This window comes from Oryzias latipes, chromosome 23 (assembly GCF_002234675.1).
Source record: "Oryzias latipes chromosome 23, ASM223467v1".
NCBI lineage: Eukaryota > Metazoa > Chordata > Actinopteri > Beloniformes > Adrianichthyidae > Oryzias > Oryzias latipes.
In genome coordinates, this window is record NC_019881.2 from 13,757,489 (window position 1) to 13,766,302 (window position 8,814).

Sequence of the window (8,814 nt, forward strand, 5' to 3'; positions counted from 1 at the left end):
GAAATCATCATAAAAATGTGGCACAAAAAAAGCCACACAATCACAAGGCGCTCCCACTCGCCTTCTCTCTCCAGCCTTGATTGAGTGTATGTCTGTCTAGGCGGTCAAGGTCAGCTGATAATGGGAGAGATTGAGGACAGGATGAGGCAGCGGGGGGATCGGCAGCAGTCTCAGGTAATGAGATTTATGACCCTGAGCTCTTGCTGCACCCCTCCAAGATCCCCCACCCTTCAGCTAACATGATTTATAGATCCAATAGACGTCAGCGCTCCGGCCTAAGATAGAGGCCTCATATTATCACAGAGGAAACGGTGAGAGAATGCAGTGGTGGCTTGACCAGGATGTCCCTGTGCGTTTGTGGTGAGCTAATGTGTCTGCACTTTTAGCAAGGCATGTCTTCGATGATCAGTAGCTCACTAAAGGAATAGATCACATCTGTGTAAATGTGAAAAAGGCAACATGTTTAGATGAATTTCCATTTTCAGTTCCAATGGGGTTTGTTCTACCTCAGTTATCAATCTGTAAAACCAAAAGGGCGCTCAAAAAATGTTTAGATATTGGAGTTGTACTATAAGACACTGGCGTCTGCACAGTTTAGCACGACGTGTGACACTCTCAACAAAATGAAATTCCACTAAAACACCACCCAGTCTGTGTTTTTGTGCCGTTTTGCTGGATAGGAGCCACTGAAATTGCAGCTCAAATCAATCTCTGCAAAAACAGAACAACAATGGCAACATTTAGCATCTGCTCTGCTCTATTTACTGACTCTTGTGTGCAAAAAAAAAGGGGAAAATAAAACAAAAAACGACGACAACAACAACAATATGGCAATGGCCAGATTGTTTCCCAAAAGATGCAGTGTTAATATTTGTGCTAAGCCTGCTGTACGTGTTGAAAAATATGGTAGATTGGATTTCAAGCACACCCTTCTGCAGATAAACACCCCCTTCAGTTGTTTGTTCTAATGCAGCCTCCCATCTTGCTGTATTTTGAGAATTAAACCAATAAGCCCCCCTGCTAAGCCAAGCCGAGCAGTTATTGATGTGCTGCCTTTTTTATTGTCTGCAGTTTATTCTGTTCATATTCACTGTGTCTGCCTTTGTGCCAGAAAGCAGTGACTCTGAACAGACTGACACCGAAGGGCTCCAAGACACACAAGCAGCTGTGCGGAGTTTCAGGCAACAATGGAAGCCACACTAATGCTCCCAGATCTCAGAGAATTTCCTCAAATCCTTTTTCATTTTGTGGAGCGACACGAAAGACGGATGATTAGGGGACATTTTCAGACTGAAAGGAGCATTACCATCGCTGAGATGTATTTCAGGAAAGAGGTGACTCATAACCTTAATGGATGGTGTTTATATTGTCTCACTGTGTGTCATTTTCTTGTGTAGAAAAATACATCAGGGAAGTGAGAGGTCTTGTAAAAAGAGGCTAGAGGTTTTTGCTTTAGCTTTGTTTTGTGCAGATTTGCATAATGTTAGACTTTCTATATTTAAAGATCCAGTCCAATCATCTTTTGATCAATTTTAAAAGTGTTCCCTAGTGTTTTAGTTTATTAGAAATTCGCTTCTGATTTGTGGGAGGGTCTGCTGGTGCATAAAAAGCCTGCCCCCATTTCCCATCATCCCTTTCATTTACACTCTCCCCCACTTACAGCCCCTCACACCCCCAACCTAAAGGCCATGTCACACAGCCACTATACATTCTGCAAATAATGCACAGATGAAAAGTAATCATACATGAATATACATGAGAAAAAGTGAAAAAAGTTATTGTATCACAAATGAACCATGTTAAAACCATGGAAGAAGTACAAATTAACCCATCGAAGAAAACGTAACAAATGTAGAACATCAAGCTCTGTTTGTTCGCAATTCATAAGTGATTCGTGCATCAATCAGGTAATTTGAACATAATGTGTGCACTGTACAAGCGATATTAAAGTTACACAATGGTGGTACATGCGTGAAAAGTCTGTTAGACATACGTGCACGAACGTGAAACGGTTATGGAAAGCCACAACTTGCATAATAAATGCATATAAACTATGTATGTAGATTGCATAATTCTCAACCAACCAAAAGTTTTGAATAGCTCAAAAATAAATTCCTGTAAAGACCTGTGGGCCAAAACCCTAGACAGACATCTGTGCACATCGATGAATGACAAACGAAAGAAACACTCATGAATTAGGTATATCATATCTATGTCATCATATATCATGAAAGACCGATATTTCATAAGTAGAAAAATGCGCAAAAGGTACGTAGTGGCTGTGAAACACGGCCTTAACACTAACCAAGATATCCAGTAGAGGAAGGAGCTTGTGGCCTGCTGATTATAGATGTTGTCTAACGACTACAAGCTTTTCCAAACAGCAATTTTTTTGTCTGCCCCTGATTTACAACAATTTTAATAAAGAAATACTTAGAAATTGAATTTCAGTTTTAGTTTTATTTATGCATATCCTCCATCATGAGAAAAATGCTAAAACACCCAAAACACATTTTTTTGAGTTTTTACAATTTTTACAGTTGCACCCAACTGCTTGAAGCAAAACACTGTTTTTTTGTTTGTTTTGTTGAAATTTGAATAACTCGTAAAAGGAAAAGGAAGCACAAAAATAAGAAAAATATTAAGTTATTCCAGCCAATCCAAACCTTAGAGAGCTTTCGGCAAAACTGCAAAACATTTGTCTCTGTGGAGGTTTTAGTCAAAATGTTCTTCAAAGAGGCGCACGCTTAAAGGATTTAGCCTTTTTCATTATTTCCTTTTGTTTGTTGGCCACTCACTTTCACCTGAGGAAACATCCTCTGAAAGGCGCATTATTAGTGCTGTTCTAGTGCTCCAACCAGCTCATAAAGAAAACCCACTGTTGATTTCTCAGGGGTGTCCCAGTTAAGTCAAAACTATAAGTGCAAAATATTTCCTTTTGTTTATTTCTCTGCTGATGTAAGAGTCTCCCGAGGTTCTAACAAGCTGTGGCTATAATTTAGAGGCTGCAGAAATAACCCACATGCAGTCCAAACAAGGACATTTGAAAGGCTTTTACTCTGGACATCGGAGAAAAGAAGCTGTCTGGGTTTAAAACTCAGATTTCATTAATCATTTGCCTGAAATTCAATTGATAAACAACCTAACAAATGGCTCCATACAAAGCAAAAGCAGGCGTTTTGAGAGCTTGCATTCAAACAAGCACATTAGCAGCACCTCAGTGCAAAAAGGTTACAGCTTTTTATAAATGTAGAAGAGGACAAGTGTTGACAGAGAGCTTAAAATGGCTGCTAAGAGTCAGGAGACTGGAGCAGAACCAAGCTCAGCAGACGGTGGACAGGCTTGTGGTTGGATGGTTTGAAAGCAGCAGCTTGTTAGGATGGAAATGGATTAGTGAGAGGCACAATGGGAGTCTTAGGCGTGTCTGTGATGTTGTGTAAAAGCCCTGTCTATGTTGCCTGGGCTGCTAGACTCATTTATGCCCAGCGGTGCATGCAGCAGCCAACTCTCACACACAGGGCTTTTCTAATTGCCACCGTTTCTTCTGTGCTTGCACCACAGCTTCAATTCAGCATCCATCAAAGCTGTGAATTAACCTGAGGCGCCGCACGATTGTTCTGTGGGCCGCATGCAGCTGGAAGTGGAATCATTTCTCTAACAGTATTGTGTTACTTTGTTCAAGATACTGTAGAATTTTCACAGAGAAACCAAGGATTTCAGAGCAATTTAGGGTTGCTTTTACCTGCAAACCTTCATCCAGAGCTTTCCATTCACACAGAACACACTAGCAGGAGTTATTTTTTACCAGCTGTTTTAAAGTGAGTACAATTCTACACTGTTTTAAAGAGTAAATATTAGGCTGGCTGTATAGGGAGCCTTTAAAATGTGTTTTTGCACAAATGGATTTCATGTCCAAGTCTAAATAGAAATAGACACAAAAGCAGACATCTTGAAATATCCAACCATCCATTTTCTAAACTCATTTCATTCTTTCATGGTCACAGGGTTGCTGGAGCCTAACCCAACAACTGTTGGGTGAAGTCGGGGTGCCAGTACATTTTATCGTGACTATTATCAAATACTTTTTTGTTTTCTTTTTACCTAAATTCCTCAAATGGTGCATGTACCAGGTCAGGGGTGAGCAACCTGATGCAGCTCCTTCATCCTTTCATTGAGACCCTTTGGCTATGAAGACAAAAGCTACCACTTTCAAAAATAGTTTGCAGTAGAGTAAGTTTAGTTATTTATATTTATATTTTAAACATTTCAGATAACAGAGAAAAATAATGGTAGCAGTGACCTATGAGTAGAATAAGCTTATTGTAAACTGACATTGTCATGTTTATATATCATAGTAAAAGGACAAAGGGGGTAAAGGTGCACCAAAGTCATGATGATGGAAAATGCAATGTTTAAATTAGCCTTCTTGCATTTTTAACTCAAATAAATCTGCTGCATAATGATCCTTTTTGAAACAGGGTGTATTTTATTTTGAAGGGAACTCACCCGTATGTGCTGCTGTCTAAAACAAAATAAGTTTTTGTCAGTAAGAAATTAGACCAAATGGCTCTGTTAGCATTAAAGGTAAAAGTTGTAAATGTTGATTATTTTTTTCTATCAATGCTTAAGGTGATTTGGCGTAGATGAAGGGTGTTGGGCTGTCAGGGTAGTATAGGGGAGTACAAAAAAACCTTTTTTTTGTCAGAAATGAAACTGTTTGAAATTGATCTTTGCTCATAAAGAAATTCTGTGGTCTTGTTTGCAAAATTGTAAAAAAAAAAAAAACTGTTGAATTTGGCAAAAAGAAGAAAGATGTAAAGGACAACAAATTAAGCCTTGCACATGTAACCCTTTAAACACGAAAGAACTAATCGAAACAATGATTCTTTAAGAAACAAGTGCAAGTGAGCTCTTTTAATTAATACTCCTTATAACACTGTCAATTATGTGTTTTTTGATGATGCAAGAGAAAATCAGAGGACTTTAGATAAGCTCATCCAAAAAAGAACAGAAATCTCATCAAAGGGAAATTCAAAGAAACACATCAAAACAGTCTAGAAGGCACCGTGTGACTGAACTGCAGTTGAAGCAACATCAGAACTTCACCAAGACCAGAAGATTCTAAATCTCCGAAAATCTCCAAAAGCTCAAACAGATTTATAACAAATGTCAAAAGGTCTACTTTTAATGATGCAGTCTAGCAGTGATCTGAACCTGCATTAACTCTTCCAGTTGTATCTTGTCCATCTTTTCTCAAACTAATAAAATCGAATCGATAAGTCATAATGCTGCGACACGATGTGACATGTTCTTTACTGTAATGAAATCGGTTTATTTTCAGTCAATACCGAGGCAGTGGGAACTTGTGCTAAATTAACAGCTGAAAATACTCCTCAACAAATGCAATTCTGCAAGGTCTTCAGAGAAAAATAATTAAGCCTGGGGCTTAGAGCCAAATTTATAAAAGGTTTTGGAAGAAAAAAAAACTCAAACACAACCTGCTGCATGTGCAGATTCAGTTTATAACAATAAACCGTTCAGACTCTGCCAAAACGAGTCACCCAGCTAAACTCTGACATGGCATCGGTTGAGGAAATCACGCAAAGTGTTGCATTTTAAAAGTAGTTTGAGTGACGTAAAAGAACATGGAATGTGTTTATGGTTATGGCTCACGTCCTGTGCGAGCGCAGCCCGCCTAAATGAGAAGTGACAGGCCCCGATGGCCTCTGTGGCGAATAAACGGATAATGGAGAATCCTGCAGTGACGCCCCCTGTCCTGCGTCTGAGATGAGACTCACAGCCGTCTGAACTCTCCAGTGACACAGACATAGATTGATTTAGTGTTTTTGTGTGTAAGAGCGAGAGGATGACAGAAAGATGAATTTATTCACAGCATTTTGCATTATCATTCACTCAATTTACATATTCATTTGTGGTATTAAAATATATTGACAGTGATGTTATTCTGCCGCATCTGTGTCATGTCACTTTGGTACTTTTCTGCGATTGCAGCGGACCTCTAAAGAACAGGCAAAGACACATGTCATAAGATACGAATCTGACTTAAACCTTTGGCATTTTTATCTCTGAAGCACTCAAATAGAAACTCACTTTGTGAGAAGGTCAAACTTGAGTAGACCGGCTGCTGAAAGATTGTAAGCTGGTGTTGCTGTCATAGGAACTTTTGGAAAAGACACATATCTGAGCATGATTTCACATTGACTTAATCTTTTAAAAAAGATTGTAAAAATGTATTAAAAGAAAACTCCAGCTTAGTCTCATAGGGGTATAAAAAAGGAAAATGCAGATACTAAAAAATGTATTTTTTTGTACAAGATTGTAGAAAAAAAAAGTTTGTTTAGATTTCCCCAATTCAAGAGAAACATTTATTTCAATCTACTTTTTAAAAATTTCTCTTTTTTTAAATAAAAAAACTACTACAGAATAATCAACTGACAGGGAACTCTAAGGACTTTGCTCATGTTATGGAAAAGATATTCTTTGATAAAAGAAAAGGCAGAAGAATGTCAGGACAGTTTTTTGCTCCTTTCGTTAAAATTTAAGAGATGTTTCCAACAAAAGTTTGAAGCTTGGAGAAAAGAAAAGTGTTCTTTGTTCACAGGCATTTTATAATATCTAAACAGCAATCTTTTCATCCATCTTGCAAACCTGCTTAACCCCTTTTGGGGTCACAAAGTTGCTGGAGCCTATATTCCTGCCACATGCTGGGCAATGACAGGGTACACCCTAGACAGGTTTCCAGCCTTTAGAATCACCAATGAACTTATGAGGCATGTTTTTGGACTGTGGGGAAAAAACAAAGTGCACTGAGAAAAGCAACACACGCAAGAGGAGAACATGCAAACGCCACATAGAAAGAACCTAGCTGGGATTCAAACCACTTCTAGGCGAGAGTGCTAACCACTACACTACCTTACAATCCAAACTAGTTGAAGGTATGCAAACGTTTCTCCAACTCTTTAATTTAGTTAAGAATATAAGAAAAAAAAGACTAGATGGAAGAAAAGTAAGAAACCTAACCATCCGACTCTTAAGTTAAAAAAAAATTCTCGAAATATTTTCCAAGAACAAAATTGTAATTTTCCATTTCACTTGATTTCGGTGCAGGAATTCAATCAAAATAATTTATTTCATTGGAAAAGAAACAGTTTTTTTTTAATAAAGTCTGCTTGAAATTTGGATGCCTTTGGGTTTAGGGGTGTAAAAGTAGACGCATTTGGCCCAATCAAAGCAAACCAAAGAACTCTAAATCAAGGAACTCTAAAGCTACGTTCACTCTGCCCTTTGCAATGCACGTTCAAGCAACCACTTTCAATGAAAGGTCTATGTAAATGCACGTATTTGGACGTTTTTTTTAGCTTCTGGATTCAAAACTCTTGCACTCACGCGTCTCTATGCAAGTTGACCGTTTTTGGGCTGTATGTACAAAATGAGCAGCCAGTGAACACACGTTGAAAGTTAAAACAGGTTGAATGTTGACCAATCATAAACTTGGATTTGGTAGCGATGTATGTGTTATGTCCTTTTTAATTCACGGAAGTGCCAACCATTTATAAATTGATCATGGAGGAAAAATTCATGATTGCTGTTTGTGAACGGCTGGAATTAAATTATATATCGGAATAGAGCTGTTAAAGAAAAAAGCCTGGACCAAGATTGGCAATATTTGCACCGCTTCGCAATTTCATACCAAGCCTCTTCCAACTGCAGGACGCAGACACACACTACTATCGGTAGTGACAGTCCAGTGTGAACACCATGTGCTAACATGCCAGGTGTGAGGTCCATTCAGCCAGTTCAGACAATTTAAGGGACACTGGAAAAGGACACGAGACGCTGAATAAGATATGAGGCATGCAAAGACGTTTTTCTGTTTTTGCTGAAGAGACAAACATCACTTCATTGATCTTGAGCTGAGCTTTTGTTAGTCAAAATGCAAGTTCCTTAGCTGGGTTTGTACTGTCCAGCAGCTATTGCTGCTTCACCTTGGGTTTCCTTCACGCTGGGATAATTTCTACTCTGAGGCACGCAGAAGATTAAAACATCAAATCAATTGTGACATAACAATGTGGTTCTTTGAAAACGTAAATGTTCAACTTTAAAGTGAACGTGTTGTTTTTTAGGTGCTTGATCTAAAGCCTGTTTTCTTAAGAAGAAAAAACTAAAAAGCAGAATAAGTGCTTAAAATTGTGCTTTTTTCAGAAAATAAAAGAAATTCCAAACAAACCTAACTTGTATAGTCTCTCCATGTTCCTGCATCTTTGCAGTCTTTGAAATTTCCCTTGTCAACAAGTGTTTTTTGTCCCAAGTGAAAAATGAGCTTCAAATAGAAAAGTATAATTGAAATTCATGAGCAGAATTTTTCTGATAAAAAGCTGCATTTTTGTGACTCAGTGATAGATTTTCCAGTATAATGGAATAGACGATGTAATAAAGCAACAACAGATTTGGCCGTTTTCACTTGTTGGGTGAATAACTGTGATTCAATGAAAAAAAGGAGACAAATAGGGTATTTTTGTCCCCCTGATTGAGAAAGATAGAGGGGAATAACGAAATAAAAGCGAGGCTCAGAAGAAAGAATGGTGAGAAAGTCACGTCTGTCTGCGATGCACTTATCAGGTGGGGATTTTCTGGAAGTGTCAGTTGGTGTAGGAAGCCTTCAAGGCTCTCAGGGAAGGAGGATGCTGCAGTAGTGACAGGGCTATCTGCCTGTGACAGCCTGAAGACCTCAAACCGGATGGCTGGGAGAGATAAGGTTCTGCTGGCAGTGGACACACACAAACAGAGAGGATG